The sequence below is a fragment of the Acinonyx jubatus genome, chromosome B2 (genome assembly GCF_027475565.1).
Source record: "Acinonyx jubatus isolate Ajub_Pintada_27869175 chromosome B2, VMU_Ajub_asm_v1.0, whole genome shotgun sequence".
NCBI lineage: Eukaryota > Metazoa > Chordata > Mammalia > Carnivora > Felidae > Acinonyx > Acinonyx jubatus.
Genome location: NC_069385.1, coordinates 139,300,586 through 139,315,092, shown reverse-complemented (window position 1 = coordinate 139,315,092; position 14,507 = coordinate 139,300,586). Strand labels below are relative to the sequence as shown.

Here is a 14,507-nt window from a genome sequence, read left to right as displayed (position 1 = left end):
AGTCTATATACCTTTTATTTATCTCCCCCATATTGACTTTTGAGTTAGAACCTTTCACTGAAAGTTCATGAAAGTGGTGAGAGAAGATACCCTTACCTTGCTTCTATATTAAGGAAAACATACTCAGTTTTTTACTATTAAGTAGGCAGTCACCTACAGTTTTTCCTTCATGCCCTTTATCAGGTTGAGAGAGTTCCTTTCTATTCCTAGTTTGCTAAGAATTTATTGTGACTCAGTGTTTATTTCTGCCAATGTCCAATATTTCTGCATATATTGAGATACTTACTGGCTTTATCCTTTAATTCTGTTAATATGGTTATTCTTCTAATATGTGATTGATTTTAAAATATTAAATCAATATTGCATTCCTGAGATTAACTCCACCTGGTCACTGTTTTATACAGTGTTGGATTCACTTGGCTAATATTTTGTTAAGAGTTTTACTTCTACAGTGAAAAAAGATTATTAATCCATAGTTTTGCCTTGAAATGTCTTTTTCTGACTTTACTCTCAGGGTAATGCCAGGTTTATGACTTTGCAATTATTCCCTCTTTCTCCGTTACCCAAAAGAATTTGCTTAGGATTGATATTATTTCTTACTGAAATGTTTAATAGAATTTGCAAGTGCAGCCAAATGGTTCTGGAGCTTTGTGAGAAGCTTTATTTTTTTTTTAACGTTTATTTATTTTTGAGACAGAGAGAGACAGAGCATGAACAGGGGAGGGGCAGAGAGAGAGGGGGACACAGAATCTGAAACAGGCTCCAGGCTCTGAGCTGTCAGCACAGAGCCTGACGCGGGGCTCAAACCCATGGACCGTGAGATCATGACCTGAGCCGAAGTCGGACGCTTAACCGACCAAGCCATCCAGGCGCCCCTGAGAAGCATTAAAAATATGACTTCAATTACCTTAATAGACACATGGATATTAAGATTTTTTCCCTTTCTTCATGTGTCATTTTTGGTTATTTCTGAGTCTCAAGAAATGTGTCTATTTCTTCAGAGTTGTTAGAAAACTTATCATAAATATCTTTAAAATATTCTCTCATAATGTTAATGCCCACAGGAAGTGTAACGCTTTTCTCCTTTCCAAACTCCTAATATGGGTAAAATGTGTCTTCTGTCTTTTGTTCTTGATCAGTCTACCTAGTATTTTATTAGTTAGAATGATCATTCTAAAGAACCAACTTTGGATTCCATTTCTCTTGTGATTTCTTCTTTGACCTACAGATTATTTAAAGAGTGTTATTTAATGTGAAATATTTGGAATGTTTTCAGATATATTTCTATTATTGATTTATAATTTAACTTATTGTGATAAGAGAACATGCTTTGATTATTTCAATCATTTTAAATTTATTGAACCACTACACGGCCTCTCTTGGTGAATGTTTCATATATACCCAAAAAGAATCTGTGCTCTGCTGGTTTCGGTGGGAACGTTCTAGATATGTCAACTAGGTTAGTTGGCAGTATTGAGTCTTCCATATACTTTTAGATTTGTTTAGCTGTCATGTATAAATACTGAGAAACAAGTATTAATATTTCTGTCTCTGTGACAGAAATGTCACAATGTCTCAATACATTTTGTCTATTTCTCCTTTCTGTGCTATTGGTTTGTTTCATATTCTTTGAATTTCATTTATTAGACATATTAACATTTAGGAACATTGTGCCTTCTTGATGAGGTGACCCCTTTGTCATTTTAAAGTTCTCCTCTTTATTCTTGGTGATATTCCTTTGCAAAAGTCTACTTTACATGGCATTTTAATAGCCACCCCAGTCTCCAGCATATTCTAAAGTTTAGAGATTGCATGTTATATTTTCCCATCATCCCACTTTGGATATATCTGTATATTTATATTTAATGTGCATGTTTATAAATAGTATAAAGTTGGGTTTTATTTTTTATCCACTACAAGAACTTCTATCTTTAAAGGATGTGTTCTCACCTATTCCTTCACACTTTATTGTGTATTTGCTGATTACAGTGGAGCCAAAAAAAAAAAAAAAGGAAAGCTGAATTATGATGAATGGTTTGTCTCTTGAAATCCTCTGTGGTATAAAAGCATTAGTAGGCTATAAGCTTTCAGACCACCAATGTGCTGAGTCTTTCCAACTATGCAACTTTCTAGATGATTGTGAACTATGGAAATTCCACAGAAGTCATGTCCATTTTCTGGACATTTTGCATATACATGGTAATAAATTACAGAGCTGTAAGGGAACATTAGAGCTGCTTTTGCTCAAGCCTCTTAGTTTTATAGATACAGAAAGTAAGACCAGAGAGGTTAAGTGACTTACCCAGGAGCACGCAGGAAGTAATATTTCTGAGCCAAGATGAAAGTGATGACTTTACCACCATCTCAATACATGTTGGGTTAAATATTTGCCATTTTTGAGCTATCTAGCATGAAACATCTGTCCTCATTGTGAGCCTTGCCTCCCAGTCTGGAATCGGATGGGCCAGATCATCCTCCTTGTTCCCAGCTTAGCAGCTTGCGCGTGGGCATTTTACCATGACTCTGCCAACTGGGTTCTCTATCCTGAGACTAAAACTATTGAGGAAACAATGCACCACAGAGGGAGGTCAGGATCCCGGCATTAGCAGTTCACAGACAGCAGCAGCACCATCAGGAGGCCAGCAGAGGTGACTCTGTCTGTGTTGTGACATGACTCTGTGCTGTGACAATGGCCACATTCTATGTATCTAATCGCCCCTGGGTTTTGCTAATTTCCCATGCCTTATTCTCCAGGCTGCCCACAGATTCTCCAAATTTCCAGACACAGCTCCTAAGACCAACTCAGTCCAATTTGATTTCTGTTGCTTGTAACCAAAAGAGGAGGGTGAAAACTGGGACAAATATCCTTTCTTCGGACATTTGTCGAAGTGGCAACCTAGATGCCAGTAGGCTGAATTTACCTCAAAGATGCGGTGGGGATATTTTTGGTCTGCACAGCCAATTTTAAAAAACAAAAAAGTCACTTACATTCAAAAATAGATAGAGCTCATTCCAAATCCTGATCTCTGGCTTATCTTGAAGCAGGATATATGGCACACCACAAGGTACGGCAACAACCCAGGTAGAAATGAATAGCAAGCCCTGCCCTCTATGGATAACACAGCTCACAGGTCACCAGGATCTCCCTGAGGACCACTCACTGCATTTATACTACACGCTGGCCTGGGAGTATCTGATCTGGTGACCCCTGTTCTAGTCATTGAGGCCTCAGTTGAGTTTATACACATCCTCCAATTTCTTATCTTTGTGGCTTTATACGTGATATACTTTCGTCTCAGTCAACTTCTATGCCTTGAGAATAATCCTCATCATCCTTCCTAACTGTGACCAAATTTCCTGTCCACTTTGAAGTTTTTACTGACTTCCCCCAGCAGGGGTGACATTTTCTCCCTTGAATCAGGGCTTCCTCCTGTACATATCTTCTGTTTTATCGCAATGATTTCTTTGCACACTTGCTTCTTTCCATCTGGTGGCTTCACAGAAGTCAGACCTCACCGTGTATGTGTATGTGTGTGGCGGTGGGGATGTTTTCACACACATGCTCATTTTCATCCCAGAATCTCAGGCACCAACAAACAAATGACTATGAACTTGGTAAATCCCTCATCTACTACTTTCTTTATAAAATATTAGTAACAATTTTCTACCTGCCCCACAGGGGTGTCTTAAGATTTGATTCACATTTACAAAGCACTTGGAAATCCTTGGATTTGAGATGCTGTAGAAGTGAACATATTATTATTATGATCAACTTGAGGCGGATAAATTGTAAAGAGAAGGCAGAGGACTGGGATTGCTTGATATTTACAATAATATAGGTCTCTTTGCTGGGAATGCTACCTCCTTGGAAATGCATATTATGAATTACATTTTCTTTCCCTAGAAAATAGTTCTTAAACTCAAGCCAGACCTCTGTGCTGGTTATATTTTGCTTCATCTTTGGATTTATATAGCTCAGAGCAACAAATCATACAGCCTGCACGGAAACACTTTGGATACCCTCAAGGTATATATAAGCATAGACAAATAGGAAAGGTAATTTCCTATTTTTATGAAGTAGCTCAATGAAATGTCATCCTTTTATACTAAATCATATAAAGCAAGCCTTCCGGATATTTAAAGCGAGAAATCAGAATTTGTTACCTAGGCTTTGTTTTTTATCACAGTCAAGTTGTAGGGAGAACGGTGTCTGTGCCTTCAGCACTTTCTCGACCCTCTGGGAAGCTGCCTGACTTAAAGGGATATGAGTTCCTCATCCCACATATCTCTTTCCAGCGACACCCCAAACGTTTTCCCCCAGCAGTTTTCTGATGCTTCACCACTGCTTCATGCTCCATCTTGCTGTCGAGGGGATGGCATTCTAGGAAACTCATTTGCAGGGAGGTCTCCCCTTTGAGTTGCCAATCTATCCCTTGCACTCCCTGCGTGGACAGTCTTCTTGAAGTGCGTCTACACTTTCTGGCCTCCCCACTGCTGTGTCATTTCGCCTGAATCAGGCCTCCATCCCCTCAACTCCATTAAAACTGTTCTGGCAAATGTTGCCAGTGACTTCTGGAGGAGCCTGGCTGCCAGGCTTCTAAGCCTTTGCTCATTCTGTTCTCTCCACCTAAAATGCCCTTCCTTGATAAACCCTGGCTTACCTCAATAGTCATTATAGGGGGCACCTTCATATAATGATGCCAGTCACAGCTTATGCCCCCAACTTCCTCCTAGACTTGGCCGTGTTTCTACCATGTTCCATATATAATTCCATCAATACTTTGTTGTTCCTACAATTTAGGCTTTGGTCTACTCCTCTTCTATAAACTCCTTTAGGTAAAATTTACTAATTTCACCTCTGTATCTAGAGGCTCTAATGTATTATATACTGGATGTGTGTGTGTGTGTGTGTGTGTGTGTGTGTGTGTGTGTGTGTGTTTAAGGGGCAATAAACGTAAGGCTAATAGTTGGCATCAGGTTAACATGTTACCCCTGCATGTATATTTTGATTTTAACAGTGCTATATTGGTGCATATTATACAGTAATAATAATCCTGGAAGGTTGTGCCTTGGGAGGGATTTTGCAAATTGATTGCCCCTGACTTACTCCATTGGAATCCTAGTGCCACAGGTACTAACATTTTCTTTAAAGAGACTTTAAAATGTGGAGAACGAATATAGAAAAAGCTAATTCATATTCGTATTATTTTTAACTTCAGGATTTCTGACTTTCCCAAATAACCTTGATATCTAAGAGGGATGATATCTGAGTATTTCTTAAATTTGTTTGAAGTTAGAATCATTTTATTTGCAAAGCATTCCACAGAACTAGAATTCCTCACAACACACTTTGGACAAAACCAGTGAGGCCAATTTCTTCCATTTGACAGAGGAGGAAACTGATGATCATAGAGACCCAAGGAAAAACCCTGTGTGTTATTGACATTAGAACTGGGTCTTCCAATATCTTGTCTAGGATTCATTCCATTAAAATATGATGGTAGAGGGGCACCTGGCTGGCTCAGTTGCTTAAGCGTCTGACTTCAGCTCAGGTCATGATCTCATGGTTCATGAGTTCGAGCCCTGCATCAGGCTCTGTGCTGACAGCTCAGAGCCTGGAGCCTGCTTCAGAGTCTGTGTCTCCCTCTCTCTCTGCCCCTTCTCCACTCACACTTTCTCTCTCTCTCTCTTTCTCTCTTTCTCTCTCTCTCTCTCTCTCTCTCAAAAATAAACATTAAAAAAAATTTTTTTTAAAGATGGTAAAATTCTCAGCTCTTTCGGTGGCAATTTGTTCCTGGCAGTAGATGTTCAAAAAAGAAAAAAAAAGGATAATTGAGGAGAATTCATTGCCTAATGGAGAAGACATAAGTGATGATAAGTGTTATAATACATAAAGAGAGATGACAATTGTGTTAAAGTCCTGATGGGAGGCGATAAGTCATAGAGCACAGATGTCCCTTGTGCACAGCCCTGGAAGCACTGCCCTACCGAAGTGAAAGACTCCCAAGTCCCAAAACCTGGGGACAGGAAAACTCCCTCAGCCCGCACCAAAAAGACTGCCTCTGAGTAAGGGTGCCTCATTACCTATTTAATGTGAAACCATTACATGCTCAGCCTGGAGAGATTGAGAAGTAGATTTGGAGGCTCCTTGGGGCTGTTTAAAATTAAGAGGGAAGGGGCGCAGTCAGTTGAGCGTCTGCCTCCTGCCTTTAGCTCAGGTTATGATCTCAAGGTTTGTGGGATGGAGCCCCATCCCACACATTTTGCACTGAAAGTGTGGAACCTGCTTGGAATTCTGTCTTTCCCCCTCTCTCTCTGCCCCTCCCCTGCTCTTTCTCTCTCAAAAAAATAAACATTTTTTAAAACTTTAATTAAGTTAAGAGGGAAAACAGAGGTGAACAGAATTATATACAGAGCCTACGTTCGCACAATAAGAAATTTGCGATGGAATCCCAGACCCCCGACATATCACAGCTTTCTATTGCTCAATGATTTAAGAGTCTTGACCAGTAGTGTTGAAATATTCGTTGTGAACAGTAGGTTCTACATATTTTTAAGTACGATGGGGTGTAAGCTTGATTTTCCCAAAGTTGGCCTATAAACATGTTTAGTTTTCATGTTCCTTTCATACTCAGCTTGGACTCACCTTAGGATCTTTTGGATGAAATCACTGCTTTCCAACACCAGCTGTTAGTTTCCCTTCGTTGAGTATAATTCAGAAGAAATCAGAGGGCAGAGTCCAGGTGAAACTAATTTAGGTATTAGCTAGAGGGAACTACTTGTAGATCAATTTTACTCTGACAGATAAATTTGCCTTAGAGATCCAATTATATACAATATTAAGACTAGCATGAATCACCTATCACACTTGGAAACAGCTGCTAATTAAAGCACAGAAATACTAGAACATTCAGAGTTCTTAAGGATTAAAAATAAAAAAAAATCATTACTTATTTCTAGAAGATCCATTCCAGCAGCCATGTTTGTAAGAAACTATTTGTGGGCTCAGTGATATCCACGGTGAAATTCATTTTTATTACTTTTGTTTTCTCTTTTTTTTTTCTCATTCTCGTCCTTTCCACAGACTATGCAAATTGTTAACCTTCTAGCCAAAGAGCCCATGAAAGTGTTATTTTCCTAATACAAAGAGAGTATAGTAGAGTAGCTGAAAGGTTGGGTCCTAGAATCAGACTGTTTGGTTTAAAAACTCAGCTCTGCCACTAACTGGTTATACGATTTTGTGTAAGTTATTTAAACGATCCTAGCCTTGGGTTTCTGTAAAAAAACCATAAAATGGAAATACAGATAGTAACTGCCTCACAGTGTTGTGGAGGACATTAAATGAGTTACATTTGTTAAACGCTCAACACAGTATTTGAAAGAGAGTGCACACATGCACAAACACACCAAAAGTACACAATTTGTTTTATTTCTTCTTTTTCGCTTGGCTTTTTGGAAAGAAATGAGGACTTTCCACTATCTTATGTTGATTTGGATCCACAAAAAATTACTCTACACTATTTGTTTAGAGTTATGTGCAAATCATCAATTTCTATGGCATTGAAAATCACATGAATAATGTGAATGGTGATATTTTATGTTTAGAAAGAACAATGAAGGGGTAAGAATCTAAAATAATGCAAACAACTAAAAGTATTGAAGGGAGCGGCCAACATAGTGGAGAAGTAGGGGGATCCCTACCTCCTGAGTCTCTCAAACAAAGAAGGGCTGAAGCCAAAGGACTTTGAACCCCGAGACTCTGGGAGGAAAAGAGACTGAGTCTACCAGGGAGAAACCAGGACAACCTGATGGGTCATAGGTGGGTGACTGAACTGGGGGAGATAAAATGGGCTGCATAGGCACAGAGGGGAGGGATCCCCTTCTGCAGAGAGACAAGCGAAAGAGAAAGAGCGGCTGAGGAAGCATAGGACTGTACTGGACAAGAGAAAAACCTTGGACCGGGACGGAGAGGGATCCCATCTCTAACTGCAGGGCTTTGTTTGGACTGGGGCCGGCTGCCCTGTTCCTGCACTTGGGGAGGAGCGGAGCCACCTCCGGGTCTGGTGATAGGTCAGGAGCGCAGTCCACAGCAGAAGAAAGCGGTCCCCTCCCTGAAGTGCTGGGGGGCAGGACAAAACCAGCCAGGACCACGTCGGGGGTGGGGGGTGCATGGAGAGGCGCTTTCCCAGTACCGGGCGCACAGAGCAGGAGTTTAAATACCAGCTGAGTGCCAGGGCACAGGAGTCTCACCTGCGCCTCCGATACAGTGAGGATGGCTCCAAAGGAGTGATTTGGGACACCGGGTCATGGAGAAGAGACTGGGGCGTCGCCATTTCTCCCCACCACCACCAAGGTGGGGCCTGAGGGATTGGTACGCGGTCCCCACAGTGGAGGCGGGACCAGCCCACACCAAACCATGCCCCTCTGCGCCTGGTAACTGCCTATCTACTCGAGCGGGATAGACACTGTGGAAGCAGAGAGACCCCTCCTCCAGACCAGCACTGCTGCATTGCCTGGATTAATTCTAGGACAATTCTTGCTATATAGATATATTCTCCTTTCCATTTCTCCTTCTTATCTCTTCCCTCCTCTAGGCCGGTTACTCTGGCTATTGGTTTGTTTAAACAGACATGTTTAATCCATTCTCTTGATACATGTTCTACACCTCCTTTACTTTCCTTTCTCTCTCTCTGGAATAATCAAACCGTGGAGTTTCTCTGCCTGGGTACCTTTATCTTCATTTCTTTTTCCCCACCTCCTTCCTTATTTTCTTTTCTCTCTCTCTCTGGATTAAGCCTTTTAGTCTCTCTGCCTGGTCAATGTTTATTTTTAATTTTTCCCCACCTCTGTCATTTCTCTTTGTATGTGTTCTTGCATCAGCACTGCCTCTACCCTGTTCTTTACTTGAACCTGGTGTTTTTGGTTTTTTGCTTTTGGATTGTTTTTAGGTTTTTTGTTTTTGTTGTTGTTGTTGTTTTATTTGTATGTTTGTTTTACTTGCTTGTGTGCTTGTGTGTTTTTGTTCCTGTTTGTCTGTCTGTCTGTTTTCCTTTCCAGGGCTACTTCAAGGAACAAATCAAAGCCAACCTAGTGAAGGGTCCAAAATATCACTACGAGTAGGGAAATAACCAAAGTCCTAACAACAGAGAGCAAGTAATGCTCTCCAAAAACCACCTCCTGAAGGGCCAGGCCCTGGACAGTGTATGAACCCCCCTTTTATATAGCTGTGCTCACAGGTGCAGAGCACATAACAAGCTTTTAAAACTCATAAGGGACAGAAAACTAGCCAAAATGACGAAACAGAAGAATTCTCCTCAAAAGAAATTCCAGGGAGAAGAGACAGCTAAAGAATTGATCAAAAACAGATATAAGCAACATTACTGAACAAGAATTCAGAATAATAGTCATGAAATTAATCGCTGGGCTTGAAAAAAGCATAGAATCTATTGCTGCAGAGATCAAGAAACTAAAAAATAGACATGATGAATTAAAAAATGCTATGAATGAGGTTTAAAATAAAATGGAGTTGGCCACACCACAGATTGAAGACGCAGAGGAGAGAATAGGTGGATTAGAAGACAAAATTATAGAAAAAGAAGAAGCTGAGAAAAAGAGAGATAAAGAAATCCAGGATCACAAGGGGAGAATTAGAGAACTACATGATTTAATCAAATGGAACAATATCCACATCATAGGAATTCCCAAGGAAGAGAGAAAGAGGCTGAAGGTGTACTTGAACAAATCATACCTGAGAACTTTCCCAATGTGGGGAAGGAAACAGACACTGAAATCCAAGACGCACAGAGAACTCCCTTCAGACGTATCAATCTTCTGCATGACATATCATTGTGAAACTGGCAAAATAAAAGAATAAAGAGAGAATTATGAAAGCAGCTAGGGATAAACGGTCTTAACATACAAAGGTAGACACATAAGGGTAATAGCAAACATATCTAGTGAAATTTTGCAGGCCAAAAAGGAATGGGAGGAAATCTTCGCTGTGATGAACAGGAAAAGTATGCAGCCAAGAATCCTTTATCCAGCAAGCCTATCATTCAGAATGGAAGGAGAGATAAAGGTTTTCCCAGACAAACAAAAACTGAAGGAATTCATCACCACTAAACCAGCCCTACAAGAGATCCTAAGGGGGATTCTGTGAGTGAAATGTTGCAAGGACCACAATGTACCAGAGACATCACTACAAGCATGAAACCTACAGATAACACAATGACTCTAAACCCATATCTTTCAATAAAACACTGAACGTAATTGGACTAAATGCTCCAATCAAAAGACATAGAGTATCAGAATGGATAAAAAAAAAAAACAAGACCCATCTATTTGCTGTCTACAAGAGACTCCTTTTAGACCTGAGGACACCTTCAGATTGAAAGTGAGGGGATGGAGAACTATCTATCATGCTACTGGAAGTCAAAAGAAAGCTGGAGTAGCCATACTTATATCAAACAAACTAGACTTTAAGTTAAAGACTGTAACAAGAGATGAAGAAGGGCATTATATAATAATTACAGGGTCTATCCATCAGGAAGAGCTAACAATTATAAATGTCTATGCACCAAATTTGGAACCACCCAAATATATAAAACAATCACAAACATAAGCAATCTTATTGATAAGAATGTGGTCATTGCCGGGGACTTTAATACTCCACTTACAACAATGGACAGATCATCTAGACAGAGAATAAATAAAGAAACAAGGGCCCTGAATAATACACTGGCCCAGATGGACTTGACAAATATATTTAGAACTCTACATCCCAAAGCAACAGAATATACTTTCTTCTCAAGTGCACATGGGACATTCTCCAAGATAGGTCACATACTGTGTCACAAAACAGCCCTCAATAAATATAAAATAATTGAGATCATACCACACACACTTTCAGATCATAATGCTCAGCACTCTCAACAATAGCCAAATGATGGAAAGAGCCTAAATGTCCATCAACTGATGAATGGATAAAGAAATCATGCTTTATATACACAATGGAGTACTACATGGCAATGAGAAAGAACGAAATATGGCCCTTTGTAGCAACGTGGATGGAACTGGAGAGTGTGATGCTAAGTGAAAGAAGCCATACGAGAAAGACAGATACCATATGTTTTCACTCTTATGTGGATCCTGAGAAACTTAACAGAAACCCATGGAGGAGGGGAAGGAAAAAAAAAAAAAAGAGGATAGAGTGGGAGAGAGCCAAAGCATAAGAGACTCTTAAAAACTGAGAACAAACTGAGGGTTGATGGGGGGTGGGAGGGAGGGGAGGGTGGGTGATGGGTATTGAGGAGGGCACCTTTTGGGATGAGCACTGGGTGTTGTATGGAAACCAATTTGACAATAAATTTCATATATTGAAAAAACAAAAAAGATCATAATGCTATGAAACTTGAAATAAACCACAGGAAAAAGTCCAGAAAACCTCCAAAAGCATGGAAGTTAAAGAACATCCTACTAAAGAACAAATGGGTCAACCAGGCAATTAGAAAAAAAATTAAAAATATATGGAAACAAATGAAAATGAAAACACAACAATCCAAACCCTTTTGGATGCAGCAAAGGCAGTCCTAAGAGGAAAATACATTGCAGTCCAGGCCTATCTCAAGAAACAAGAAAAATCCCAAATACAAAATCTAACAGCACACTTAAAGGAACTAGAAGCAGAACAGCAAAGGCACGCCAAACCCAAAAGAAGAAGAGAAATAATAAAGATCAGAGCAGAAATAAACAATATAGAATCAAAAAAAAAAAACCTGTAGAACAGATCAATGAAACCAAGAGTTGGTTTTTTGAAAAAATAAACAAAATTGATGACCCTCTAGCCAGGCTTCTCAAAAAGAAAAGAGAAAGGACCCAAATAGATAAAATCATGAATGAAAATGGATTTATTACAACCAGTCCCTTAGAAATACAAGCAACTATCAGAGAATACTATGAAAAATTACATGCCAACAAACTGGACAACCTGGAAGAAATGGACAAATTCCTAAACAGCCACACACTACCAAAACTCCAACAGGAAGAAATAGAAAATTTGATCAGACCCATAACTAGTGAAGAAATTGAATCAGTTATCAAAAATCTCCCAACAAATAAGAGTCCTGGACCACATGGCTTCCCTGGGGAATTCTACCAGACATTTAAAGCAGAGATAATACCTATCCTTCTCAAGCTGTTCCAAAAAATAGAAAGGGAAGGAAAACTTCCAGACTCATTCTATGAAGCCAACATTACTTTGATTCTCAAACAAGACAGAGATCCAGCAAAAAAAGAGTACTACAGGCCAATATCCCTGATGAATATGGATGCAAAAATTCTCAACAAGATACTAGCACATCAAATTCGACAGCATATGAAAAGAATTATTCACCATGATCAAGTGAGATTCATTCCTGGGTTGCAGGGCTGGTTCAATATTCACAAATCAATCAATGTGATACATCACATTAATAAAAGAAAAGATAAGAACCATATGATCCTGCCAATAGATGCGGAAAAAAGCATTTGACAAAATACAGCATGCTTTCTTAATCAAAACCCTCAAGAAAATCAGGATAGAAGGAAAATACTTAAACATCATAAAAGTCATTTATGAAAGGCCTATAGCTAATATCATCCTCAATGGGGAAGAACTGAGAGCTTTCCCCCTGAGATCGGAAACAAAACAGGGATGGCCACTCTCACCACTGTTGTTTAACATAGTGTTGGAAGTCCTAGCATCAGCAATTAAACAACAAGATGAAATAAAAGGCATTAAAATTTGCAAAGATAAAGTCAAACTTTCACTTTTCGCAGATGACATGATACTCCACATGGAAAACCCGACAGACACTACCAAAAGTCTGCTAGAACTGATACATGAATTCAGCAAAGTCACAGGGCACAAAATTAATGTACAGAAATCAGTTGCATTTTTACACACCAAAAATGAAGCAACAGAAAGAGAAATAAAGAAACTGATCCCATTCACAATTGCACCAAGAACCATAAAATGCGTAGGAATAAACCTAACCAAAGATGTAAAAGATCTGTTGCTGAAAACTATAGAAAGCTTATGAAGGAAAATGAAGAAGACACAAAGAAATGAAAACAACATTCCACGCTCATGGATTAGAAGAATAAATATTGTTAAAATGTCAATACTACCCAAAGCAATCTACACATTCAATGCAATCCCAATCAAAAGTGCACCAGCATTCTTCTCGAAGCTAGAACAAACAATCCTAAAATTTGTATGGAACCACAAAAGATCCAAATAGTCAAAGTAATATTGAAGAAGAAAACCAAAGTGGGAAGCATCACAATCCCAGACTTTGGCCTGTACTACAAAGCTGTAATCATCAAGACAGCATGGTATTGGCAGAAAAACAGACACATTAGACCAATGGAACAGAATAGAGACCCCAGAATTGGACCCACAAATGTATGGCCAATTAATCCTTGACAAAGCAGGAAAGAGTATCCAATGGAAAAAAAGACAATCTCTTTAAGAAATGGTGCTGGGACAACTGGACAGCAATATGCAGAAGAATGAAACTAGACTACTTTCTTACATCACACACAAAAATAAATTCAAAATGGGTGAAGGACCTGAATGTGAGACAGGAAACCATCAAAACCCTAGAAGAGAAAGCAGGAAAAAACCTCTTTGACCTCAGCTGCAGCAATTTCTTACTTGACACATCTCCAAGGCAAGGAAATTAAAAGCAAAAATGAACTACTGGGACCTCATCAAGATAAAAAGCTTCTGCACTGCAAAGCAAACAATCAACAAAACTAAAAGACAACCAACAGAATGGGAAAAGATATTTGCAAATGACATATGGGATAAAGGGCTAGTATCCAAAATCTATAAAGAACTCACCAAACTCCACACCCAAGAAAACAAATAATCCAGTGAAGAAATGGGAAGAAAACATGAATAGACACTTTTCCAAAGAAGACATCCAGATGGCCAACAGACACATGAAAAGATGCTCAACGTCACTAATAATCAGGGAAATACAAATCAAAACCACATTGAGATACCACCTCAGGCCGGTCAGAGTGGCTAAAATGAACAAATCAGGAGACTATAGATGCTGGCAAGGATGTGGAGAAATGGGAACCCTCTTGCACTGTTGGTGGGAATGCAAACTGGTGCAGCCACTCTGGAAAACAGTGTGGAGGTTTCTCAAAAAATTAAAAATAGATCTACCCTATGACCCAGTAATAGCACTGCTCGGAATTTACCCAGGGGATACAGGAGTGCTGATGCATAGGGGCACATGTTCCCCAATGTTTATAGCAGCACTTTCAACAGTAGCCAAATTATGGAAAGAGACTAAATTTCCATCAACAGACGAATGGATAGGGAAGATGTGGTTTATATATATAATGGAATACTACTTGGCAGTGAGAAAGAATGAAATCTGGCCATTTGCAGCAATGTGGATGGAACTGAAGGGTATTATGCTAAGTAAATAAGCCAGTCAGAGAAAGAGAGA

At 39.4% G+C, this 14,507-nt stretch overlaps 1 long non-coding RNA gene across 2 annotated transcripts in view; it reads right to left on the bottom strand.

The window, feature by feature from the left end:
- LOC128315703 (uncharacterized) overlaps positions 1-14,507 on the bottom strand; it is a 446,648-nt gene that overhangs the window by 112,069 nt on the left and 320,072 nt on the right. For both annotated transcript variants that reach the window (XR_008298761.1, XR_008298760.1), the window contains one exon: positions 9,749-9,854. This is a non-coding gene — a long non-coding RNA (uncharacterized LOC128315703). The remainder of the gene's footprint in view (positions 1-9,748; positions 9,855-14,507) is intronic.